At 35.9% G+C, this 12,550-nt stretch overlaps 1 protein-coding gene across 1 annotated transcript in view; it reads right to left on the bottom strand.

Moving 5' to 3' along the window:
- Nucleotides 1-6,010: 6,010 nt before the first annotated feature.
- Nucleotides 6,011-12,550, bottom strand: part of LOC108972997 (neogenin-like) — a gene marked incomplete at its 5' end in the record, with an annotated part of 165,377 nt that continues 158,837 nt past the window's right edge. The window contains one exon of the mRNA XM_018939982.1: nucleotides 6,011-6,068. The remainder of the gene's footprint in view (nucleotides 6,069-12,550) is intronic.

A 12,550-nucleotide genomic window follows, 5' to 3' on the forward strand; every position in this document is an offset into this window, starting at 1 on the left:
CGCGCAATTTTTGGGAAACCACTGTATATGAAAAGAGATTCTGCAGATTTCCAGTGAGGGCTGAATACTTTGTAGGTTTTTAGTTTCGATAAATATATGCCTATCTTAGCCATTTTGAAGATTTCTGTGATTGTAGAATTAATTTTTAGGTATCTTTTCGAGAGAGCTACAGCTTTGAAGTCTGTGTACAGGATGTTATCTGAGTTTTGTATGGAGTTGTAAATTTTATTCCCAGTTAATTTAAAAATGCACTCTTTAATACTTTTCACGCTCCATATGATTTTGACTAGATTTATTCGCATTGGTCTTCGATTTAGTATTTCCAAGTGAGCTTTTGATCGGATATTATTAATAAGATTTTTAGATAGGACACACTTTCTATAATATGATTGTGAAAGACTGGTGCTTACACTTTACAAAATTAATAGATGCACCCGATGTTAATGACCAATTTGTAAATAAAGCAGACAATTTTTTAAATCATTATTGTATTTACATCGTTAATATTCGAAATAAAATAGAGGTCGTCTGCGTATAAATAGTTGGACATGTTATTAACTTTTTCCATTAAAGCATTTATTTTTTTAATTGCGATTCAAAATTAAGTCACCGATAGGGGAGAACCCTGTGCTATTCCATTTTCTAATTTTCTTTTAAGTTTGAGTTATATCCGTTTACGTTGACCGCAAATATTCTATTTGATAAAAATGTTTTTGTATAGTTGTAGATTTTTGGACCATCTTTCCACTGATCAAGTTGATTGAGTATAGAGTGGACACCTATACGATCGGAAATCAACACTTACTATATAATAAAGCAGTAATTTCGAGTTGATAAATTACTAGCTAGAAAGTGGTCTAGGTAAACTGTTGCAGTTTGTTTCTACTTATTAGTTTGTTTTGAAATAAAAAATATTGTATTCGTTTTTAAATATTTTTTCCAACAGAAGGAGTAATGCCAGTATTCCATTTTATCGATTCTAAGTTCTTGTAGCTCTTTTGTTCACCAACAGGTGTTACGTCCGTTTTGGTATGGTTTAGATTGCGGAACACTCACATGCTGCTCGTCTAATAGCTTTCGTTATGTTGGCCCTCTGTTTATTAATCGTATTGTTCATAGTAATCTGATATCGGTCTACTTCTATTTCTAGTCTCTTAGAATTAAATAGGGCTACATGCTGAAATATCAATCGCAGTTAAAGTATCAAGTATGCAATATTGAGTATATTTGCCGTTGTTAAGGATACAGACCTTATTTTGCAGTATAAAACTTGTAATCATTATTCCTCTGGAGTTGGTATTGTGAGAGCCCCATAGTGGATGTTCGCAAAATTAGTATCATTGTGAATTGTTCAACGCATTGAAAGAAACTTTTTTGTTTGGTGGTAGGTAAATAATTTATATGATGTGGGTATGCTTGTGGAGCCAATAAGAGTTACACTAAAGTTTTATCGGGTGGATCTTCTTTGATTGTTGGGAGGATAAAATCGTATTTTAATTGATTTGTATAAGATTTTTGTTTTGTAGTTGTGTTGTCAGCAATAGGTTTGGTATCCTATAATTATTGGTTCTGTTTTGCAGATTTTCGTTGCTTTTGGTTGCTGTATAAGGTTTGATTTGAATAGTTTCCAATTTGTAGGTCTTTAGCGAGCTTGTATAATTCAAATGATAGAATATATACATATCCATTATTTCTTATTCTTTTATTTTATTAACTTCGATTACATTTTGATCCTAAGGCCAGTTGTTATATCTTTTTCTGAAAGGTTTGTTAATGCTGGAGGAAATATCACACCTTTCACCGTATCAAGTTTTGTAAGATATTCACAAATAATTTCGCATATACACATGTATTAGAGAGATTTTTGTTGATATTAAAATGTCTGTTTTTTTGTTGTTAACGAGAACAAGTAAATTGCCATCACCTGTAAATTTTCTTAGTTTTACATTGTTCTCACCAACGATACAGTTTAGCGCTTTTGTTAAGAGAAAAATTTTGAATGTGTTTAGCGGCTTTTTATTGTTTGAGATTTCCCGTAATTGAGGATAGAAGAAGAAAAAAATTTTGGATTGTTTAAGTTAAAGTCTTTTTTATAAATATTTTTTTTTTTTGGCTGAGGGATCCAAATCCAGAATCCCATATAGCCTCCACCTTAGCCATAACTGCGAGTGAGAGTTTACTATAAGGCACTTGTAAAGTCGACGTTTAGAAAAAAACAAATTTCTGCATAAAATCGTAGAATTTCAATTTAATTTTTTCACAAAATTATAGATTTTTCAAAAATATTTTATCAGCTTGAGAAAAAATTACTGCTCCTGATCATTTATATTATTGTATATAACTCTATATATGTATATTTCCATTAGTTTTTGGTGATACATACAACCGTTAGGTGAACAAAACTATAAACTTTGTAGCAACAGGCTGCAAGAGTACGAAGTTTATAATGCATGCAAAGTCATCTTTCAAGGTCTCTTAACTTCTGTTCCTATAGGCATCAACCTATATTATTAAATCATGCAAGTCATTTTGGCACCATCGCCCAGCTGAAGATTGTTCACCATAAACTTCTACCAAATTACAATTGTTATCGCTTCAAATAAATGAGATTTACTGAAAACTATTCACAAGAACAGCAGCTTTCCAATGAATGTTTACTTGACAAAGCGCACGGAATATAATCTTCATTAAATTAGTTGTTTGAAAGTATCTACATACCGGCTGCCAAATTTCAACTACCAACATACATAACGCGAATCTAAATGTTCTCTCTTTTTATTCTCTCGCAACATGTTGCTACGTTCACCTAACAGTTTTTGTATCACCTAAATAGTTTCGAAATTGATATGGAGTTGGGATCAGGATGTCGAGACGATTGCTAATGGATAAAACGATATTAACCGCAAAACAATAAAGAGCCATAAATAAGCACTAAACTAAGTTACAAAACTATAATTTGGTACCAGTAGTTGTAGTAGCGAAAGTTATCTGTGTGCTAAAATTTTTAACAAGTTAGAATGGGCCACCACTAAATGTCTTATGTTTAAAACTACTAAAAGTGCAAAAGTTCACTGAATCCTTTACATGTATGAGATTTCACAACCAAAATGGCAGGGAAGGACTTTATAAGTTGATGGGCGTGGCACCTCCCAGCTTTAATACCCTAATTCTTAGGAAATACTTTAACGGAATTCGATGTATGATAGAATTGGTTGACGACCAAACCTATCTCCCATATAACAAACTTTTAGGTATATCGTGAAGTGTATAAACAAGTTTTTTGGGAATTTGTTTATGACATCTGTCGGAGAAATGGCTAAGTGAATGATATGCGTTTTTTCACTACCGGACACAAAAACCCAGTTTAGAATCATGAAAAAATGTTGATAAATAAACAAGAAAAAAAATTTTTTTTTAATTTTTGCCCAAGTTTTTTTACATAAACATTGTCAATAAATTATAAAAAATTATGAATCAGGTAGGGACGATAGTCAGACGTTTTGTAAATTTAGCAAATCGGTTCAGTAGTTCGACCGGAACCACGTCCGCCAGTTTAAAAAAGTGTGTTTTGAGAAAAAGGCGTTTAAAGTTTGAGGTGTGCACTCAGAGCGCTCCTAACCTCGAGCGGTATTATTATTTTTGGGATTTTTTGAAAACTTTTCAATGGTAAACCAAGCGAAGCTATGCCCTTCTTCACCTTGCCTGTCCAACGGAGTAAAGGTCTTCCTCTGTTTCTTCGGTGGGTAATGCGTCAAATACCTTCACAGCTGGAGTGTTTTCATGCATTCCGACAATATGACGGAGCCAACGAAGCCGATGTCTTTTATTTCGCTGAACTATGTCAATGTCATCGTAAATCTCATAGAGCTAATGGTTCCAAACGATCTTTTCCAAGATTTGGCGCATGGTGAATATCTGGTGCACATTTATCTTTCACACAAAATGCTCGATTAAAACTTAATGCGTTGTTGAAGAGACGGAGATTGTGGGGTTTCCCTCTTTCCGGATTGGGCAGAGCACTCGTCCGACTATATTCCACAGAGAAGCTGATGCATGCGCCCTATAATCTTCGCTGCCGTGTTTGAAGAAGTCAACCGGCAATCTATCGGCCACCACCGCCTTGTTGTTCTTCAGACGGGTAATTGCAATTCGAACTTCTTCATGGTCGGGCAGTGGAACGTTCGCTCGATCATCGGATGCACTATCTTTTGCTGTTATGCTTTCACTGCCATTCAGCACGCTGGGGAAGTGTTCCCTCCATAATATTAGTATCCCCTAGACAACCTAACCTCTGGGAGTTCTGCAAGAGTATGCTTCGATCTTGAAACCTTCTGTTAGTCGCCGCATCTTTTCGAGCATTAACCGTATCTGCCAGCTCTTTACGCTCTTTGTACGACCGAATTTTGGCTCTCTCTTTTTTTTCTGCAAATGCGTCTCGCTCTTTGCTGCGACGGGGCATTCCTCATCGTTTTAGCTGCCTTTTTGAATATTCCGAAAACCAATGTCATGAAAGCCGTCCCACAGCTCTTTTGTACCGAGTTGTCGATGAGTTCTCTCAGAGAGCAGGAGCTCTTGTGATGGCATATTCTTAATGTCGAACCTTCCTTCTGTTTGTTGACGTGGTCTTTTGTTGCACAGAGGCGGTTGCGTATCGTGGCAGCAACATAGTGGTCCGAGCTGATGTTCGATGATTTCAGTTGTCTCATTAAGAACAATACAGAGTGTATTTTATTCATTAGAGTGTAGCTTTATACCTAAAATAGATAAAATTGCTCATTATATAGAGTCCTCTTACGCTAATCCAATTCTAACAGTACCGTTTTATAGGGAGTGCTTACCTTCCAATTTCATCCATTTATGCAGTATAGTTAGGTACCCTTTTTGTTGCCGTAGGTGATTTTAGTTGTACAACAACCACTTAAGTGATTTGGGAGAAATTGACTTTAAACTAAACAGACGAAGGGGCCGCGCAAAATTGTCATTCTCTGTGCCAAATTACGGTTCAATATATTAATTTATAGCTTAATTGTCCCTTTTTATACGTTTTCGACAAATGACGATTTGCGGATGTGGCAGTGGTCCGATTACACCCATCTGCGAACTTTTCCTTACTTTGCCATGGAAAAACTGTACCAATTTTCATCAATATAAGTATATTAATTTGCGCTCAAGTTAAAGCTTGAATGGATGGACGGACAGGCAGTCAATCGGATTTCAACTTGTTTAATTATCCTGATCATTTATATATGTACTATACATAACTCTTTTTCGATTATTTTTAGATGATACATGGAACCGTTAGTAGAAAAAACAAATGTTGCAACAGAATAAATATCTGTGTTCCTTGGGAGAAATTCTCTTAAAGAGAGCTTGTAAAAATCGACTATACCTGTTTACCTATAGAGATCAGAGTTGTTGTGAGAGTGGTATTATGTTATTACCTTTACAATGGCAAAAAGAATATCTAGGATTTAAGGTAAACCAAAAACAAGGAGTTCAGAGGATTCCAATGATGCTGTCATACAAATTTACGCCATGTAGTAAAAGAAACTTTAGCAGTACATTTATAATATTTCTCGAATAACGAAAGCTTACCAAAATATACGTTTAGAAATCCAAATATACGAAACGCCAGCAATTAATGATAGTAGTAAACATCCGCAAATGCATATAATAATTAGCGTCAGTTGAAAAATAGAGTCAGTTGCAAACTCCAAAAGTGCTACATCGTTATAACCAGATCTAGTAAAAAATCGAAACACCAAGTAATATTCGGTAGCTGGTTTTAAAGGACCGTTACAATATATCTCTTCAGTTGTGTATTCACTGAAATTAGAGCATATATTGGGTAAGGTCTCGGGACAAGTTCCACTTCCAATTGTATACGTTATGTGAGTTTCATTGGAAAGTAATCCTGATAACGGGTTCCAACGAACTTCTGTTACTTGATATTGATTTACACAGTTTTTTTTATTATTAGCAAAGGCATCATTCCATGACATAACATATGGCCAATTTTCGTGCGAGTTTAAAGAATCGAATTCAAGTTTTGGGGCTGGATTACATCCCTGAAAATATAAAATAATATATTTTAATGGAATAAAGATTTTAAAAGCGGATATCTGTGCTTATATTATCATTAAAATCTGTATAAAGGGCGACTCATTTCGCGGTTCCTAAACTTCAAATTTTTAACAATTTTTATTATTATTCGAAAGTACATACTTTGGCACTTATTTTTTGAAAATTATCTCTTTCAAATGTAGGCCACGGCTACATCTCAAATGAGCCATCTCTTGTGTCCAATCTTGCATGACTATTTCGACCATTTTCACTGCCAACAGGCGAATGACATGCGTGATGTTTTCCTTAGACTTTACATCCCCACAGATAAAAGTCTAACAGTGTGGTATCATATCATTTTGATGGTCAATCGACCAACCCAAAACATGAAACTATAGGTAACCGAAGTTTTGTCTCAATAACTGTATTGATTGATGCGATTTTGGTTATCATGGTCGTCGTTTCTGGATCACTATTCGTCAGGTCACTATTCGTCTCAAATGCAGAAATTTTGCTTGTTTACATTTCCATTGAGCTAAAAATGGACCTCAGCGGTGAAAAAAATTTGGCTCGAAAACCCTGAATCTTCTTGGAACTTTTCAAGAGCCAACAGAGCGAAGCCATGTTGCTTGGGAAGGTCAAGCGGCTTATTTTGTGCATAAGTTGAGCGAATAAGGACGAACGAGTTTTAAAGGTTGTTTCAGTCGTAAGTCTTTCCATGATGAAATGCCAAACAATACCGAACAAAAATCAGATGACAGCTTAACACGACTCCCGCGTGATCTGTCAAAAAAAGACCATTGAAAAAAGTTCACAAACTAAAAATCTATCCAATATTTTTTTAAAGCAATTCTCATACAAATTTTCTTAAAAGTATGTAAGGACTAAAAATTAAAATTGTGCGTTTAAACCACAGTAAAAATGCATGTTTAGGCCGATGATATCATCTTATCTTTGGCAAACGCCAGCACCTGTGCACCATTATAGAAGATTGTACCTTCTCTATTTAGTTCAGCAGATCGAATTATTTTCTCCAGAAGCAGGTTGAAGAAGTCGCACGATAGGGAGTCGCCTTGTCTAAAACCTCGTATTGGTATCGAACGGCTCGGAGAGGTCCTTCCCGATTCTGACGGAGCTTTTGGTGTTGCTCAACGTCAGTTTACACAGCCGTATTAGTTTTGCGAGGATACCAAATTCAGACATCGCGGCATAAAGGCAGCTCCTTTTCGTGCTGTCGAAAGCAGCTTTGAAATCGATAATGAGGTGATGAGTGTCGATTCTCCTTTCAGGGGTCTTTTCCAAGATTTGAAGCATGGTGATTATCTGGTCGGTTGTTGATTTTCCAGGCCTGAAGCCACACTGAAAAGGTCCAATTTTTGTTGATGGTGTGCTTTAATCTTTCACACAATACGCTCGATAGAAGCTTATATGCAATGGTGAGGGGGCTTATCTCAAGGTAGTTGGCGCAGATTTGTGAGGTGGACTGCATTACCCCTGCATTTACCCCTGTCGGTCAGCTTATCAAGCGCTTCGTACTCACACATTTCGGCCTCTTTCTTTTTCTGTCTGGAAATGCGTCTCGCTTCCCTCTTCAACGGTATCTATCCCCTAACGCACGTATTGTGGTCGATCGTAACGTTACGAGGTAGGCAGCCTGTTTTCTCTCCCCTGCGACACGGCACTCCTCGTCGTACCAGCTGATTTTTTTTTGTACTTTCCGAAAACCAATGGTTTCGTTTGCAGCTGTACGTAAGGAGTTTGAAATGCCGAAGTTATTGCTTTTTAAGTGTAAGTATGTTTGTATTATCGATGCGAAAATGAGCTTCAAACAATGAGCTAACATTAAATTTTGTTTTAAAATTAGTAAAACTTTTACTGAAAAATTTCAATTGATGAAACAAATTTATGGCGATGATTGCCTATCTCGTAGAAGAGTGCACAGTGGTTTCAACATTTCCAAAGTGGTCGCGAGGATATAACGATGGGCTAATAAAAATCCGTGATCACCGGAAATTCCATCAAACTGAGGGTAAATTAATTAAAAATCATCATTGAAATTTATGGAAATGGAATTGAAAGTTTACAAACCATCGATTTATCGCATTTTGACCAAACATTTGGGCTTACGAAAGGTGTGTGCACGGTTTGTTCCGTTCAAATTGACAGACGACCAAAAATTGCTCAGAATCCAACATTCGAAGGACGATTATTTGACCAAAAATCCCATTTTAACAATTAACCAGTCCCCGTATTCATCTGATATGGCACGGTGCGACTTCCTTCTTTCCGGAAAAATGCATCTGCCCATGAAAGGAAAGCGTTATACAGACGCATAGGCCATTCAAAAGGCTTGCACTGGCATACTGGCTTTCTTACCGGCCAACGAGCTAAAATTCGTAAAACTCGTTCGATATGTTTTTGAACCGTGCAAAAAGCGGTATTGGAGCAGAAGGTAACTACTTTGAATTTCTTTCTTTCTGGTTTTCTTTCTTTTTTTTTTTGGTTACTTGATTTTACTATGAAACGCACCTTGTAATCACGTGGAAATTTTACTACTTCAAAAACAAGAAAAATAAGAAAAAAAAGCAACGTGTGTTATATTGATTTATAGCTTCTGAAAAATGCAGTTCTTTTTCGACGAACAGTCAGATATTTCACAACAAAAACTGGCCTAGACATTTTCGTTGTCAGGGCCGCAAATGCATTCATAACACACCAAATGCGACATCTAACATAAAACAATAGCGGAATAACTACTTCTTCTTCTTTACTGGCATAGACACCAAAGGAGTGGAGAACTTCCTCTGCGGCGGGCACTGCGTCGGGTACTGCGTCGAATATTTTCAGAGCTGGGGGGTTTCATTAATTCGGACAACATGACCTAGAAGCTGTCTTTTAATTCGCTGAACTATGTCAATGTCCTCGAATATCTCATCGCCCAAGCCTCTACACCATATAGCAAGACGGGAATAATGAGTGATTTATAAGGTTTTTTTTTCGACTGCGTTGGATTTCCAGGGTGACATTGTTGGTTCTGTATATACTGGTTCCTAAAAAGATGAAATTATCTACAACTTCAAAATTGTGACTGTCAACAGTGATGTGAGAGCGAAGTCGAGATTGCGGCGACTGTTTGTTTGATGACGGGAGATATTTCGTCTTGCCATCATTCACTGCCGGACGCATTTGCTTTGCCTTGTCTTCCTTGCATCCTTGATATCAACATCATCGGCATACGCCAGCACTCTTATAAAAGATTGTACCTGCTGTATTAAGTTCTGCAGCTCGATTTTGTTTCCAGCAGCAGGTCGAAGAAGTCGCACGATAACGAGTCGCGAAACCTCGTTTGGTATCGAACGGCTCGGAGCGGTCCTTCCTGTTACTGAAGAAGCTTTTGATGTTGCTCAACATCAGTTTAAACAGCCGTATTAGTTTTGTGGAGGTACTAAATTCAGACATCGCGACATAAAGGCAGCTCTGCTTACACATGTCTTTTCCAAGATTTGGCGCATGGTGAATATCTGGCCGGTTGTTGATTTGTTATGTCTAAAGTCACGTGTAAGTTAACGATAGCCTCCGCATAGAAACCTTACCATAACTGTAAATAAAATTGAATCTTTGCATTTTGCAATTACACTTTAAAATCTTAATTAACGTTTTTGATTATTTAAGAATTCAATATGCTTTTTCCGTTCTCAATCCAATAATCCATTATGATCAAGACAATATCGCTCGCCCTCACAAGAAGGCATAACAATAACAATCGTAAAGAAAACAGAACAGAACAGAACTTAACGTTCTGCTGGAATTTGCTGTGATGTGCAGCTAATATTGTAATTAACACCCTGTTCTGGATTCAATCAAGCTGATGCTTACACTTCAGCTTTAGCTTTAACTTTAAATAAATAACTGAAAAATGTATATATATTAGTAAATCAGAAATAAAGATTGATTTGTATCTGGCAATCCACACGAACCATATGTGTTTTATTTTATCCGCGCGTTCGCGGATGTAAAATATTTTTATTATAATTCCCTCTTAGCGGGAATTAATTGGCGCCCAACGTGGGGCACGAATCAAAAAGTGCCTAGTATAGTAAAAATTATAAAAAGTTGTGTTATCAAAAATTGTGAAGTTAAATTATAAAAAGTTGCGTTATCAAAAATTGTGAAGTTAAACTTATAAAAAGTTGCATTATCAAAAATTGTGAAGTTAAAATAATAAAAATTTAACACGAAGTGACAATCGCAGGATAATAAAAACAAGAAATTTTAAAATTGATTTAAAAACTCATAGTTGAAATAATTAATTAAAACATAACTAATCAACAAAATAAGAAACTTTAAAAACGTAAAGAGTGACTTGAATTGCAAAAATAATCATCAGTGGAAGTGTCAAGAGCGGCAGCAGCGATCACAAAGGAAACAGCGGTAACAACAGCAGTGGCAGCAACAGCATCATTAGCAGGAATTAGTACAAACACAGCGAAAGAATACATTTGTAAGTTTAAAATATAAGAAACTATATTTAGAATATATATGTATTAGAAATGGGAAATAGCCCAAATATTAAATAAAAAAAATTGTCATAATGCGACGTTTGTAAGGGCGATTACGATACTAACAAATGTCCCTAACTAAAAAAAAAAAACAAAGAAATAAAGACTATAAATAATGGTTTGTACAACCAATAAATTACATAATTAAAAGCTGCGATTCACCACCCTAGGGGAGACCCTCCAGCTTATAACAAATTAAAATTCTCTGCGATTCAAGACCCATGGGACCCTCCAGAGATTTATAAAAAATAAATAAAAATAAACTTTAACCATAGTTAAAGGCTCGACCAGCCATATAAAAAAATATGTTGAAACCGCGATTCACCACCGCAAGGTCCCCCTCCGGTTTATAATAAAGCTTAATTCTGCGAATCTGAACACCAGACCCTCCAGAATAAGAAAGCACCTCCTCCGAGAAGGGATCACAAAAAAAAAAAACTCATAAATACAAAAACTTATCTCAAATTGTTACGGTTGTGGTGAAAATAACCACAATATAAAAATAATTAACAAAAAAAAAAAATCTCAAAATTAGACAAAATGGCTAACGGTGACGCTCTGACTATAGATTAAGTAGAGCAATTACGCTCACAAATAGTGCTCAATACCAATACTGCAACCGATTTTGTAACACAGACGATAGATGACAATATAGCCTGTGAGGAATCATTAGACGTAGTTAAATCCGTAATTGAATTTACTGGTAGGATGAATCTATATGTTAGTTGGAGAGAGGCGGCACTTAACGCTATGAGCCTATACGTGAGGGGCAGTAGAAAATACTTTGCTGCACTCACAATACTTAGAAATAAAATAACTCAAGATGCAAATGACGCACTAACAAACCATGGAAGAGTCCTCTATTTCGATGCAATTCTATGTCGTTTAGACTTTGCATATGCGGACAAACGTCCGATACATATAATCGAACAAGAACTAAGCATCTTAAGGCAGGGTGCAATGTTGGTTGTAGAATATTTAAAAACAAGTTGACGCTATTAATAAACGAAACAATTATGACACATGGAAATATCGCAGACTTGACAAAAGAATTAAATAAAATGAATATGCCTTATGAATTTTTATAACAGGATTAAATACCCCTTTACGAGACATAATATTCTCTCTAAACCCACAAGATTTACCCGACGCTTTAGCAAAAGCTCAGGAACTCGAATCAAACAATCAAAGAGCCCAGTTCGCTCAAAATTTTATGTACGATAGAAACAAGGCGAAGCCAATGTAAACAAACAATAATTTAAGATTTCCTCAACGGAGTAACCCGCCTCATAACAACATACATTATACTTTTCCGAAATTAACTCCTATGGATATAGATCCATCTGTATCCAGAATTCATAATAGAGACTTTAGTGTGAAGGGACAACCAGGGAATAGCAATTTTAATCAATATATAAAACTTTTACAGCCAAAAACAAACATTCAGGCCCATAGAGGACAAAATCAGGAGACACACGGGGTAAAGCGGCCAAGGGAAAGTAATCATATCTTTCGCCCGCAAGAAAAAAATCAGAGAATTAATAATATGAATGAAAATCATTTTTTAGGCGAAGAGGGGCGAACTCCCCTACCTCAAATTACAGGACTTAAAATTAAATAAAAACTCAAAATCTCTAGTCGACACGGGAGCAACTTCATGCTATATTAAGCCTGGTGTGTATAATAATAAAAACGAATTAGCCAGTAATTAGCGAGTAAAAACCGTGAATAGCTATTCCATTATCAAATTGTACCACACAATAACCATATTTGGAGTCGAGGAAATCTTTTATGAAATAGAGGGATTAGAATCGGATCTCCTTTTGGGATACAATTTCCTTAAAAAAATTGAGGCACTTATCGATGTGTCCAATGGGAAAATGAATTATATGGTAAAAAATAACAATAAAAACGAAAGCAAAACTATG

The sequence above is a fragment of the Bactrocera latifrons genome, unplaced genomic scaffold (genome assembly GCF_001853355.1).
Source record: "Bactrocera latifrons isolate USDA-ARS-PBARC rearing strain unplaced genomic scaffold, ASM185335v1 scaffold_444, whole genome shotgun sequence".
Lineage (NCBI taxonomy): Eukaryota > Metazoa > Arthropoda > Insecta > Diptera > Tephritidae > Bactrocera > Bactrocera latifrons.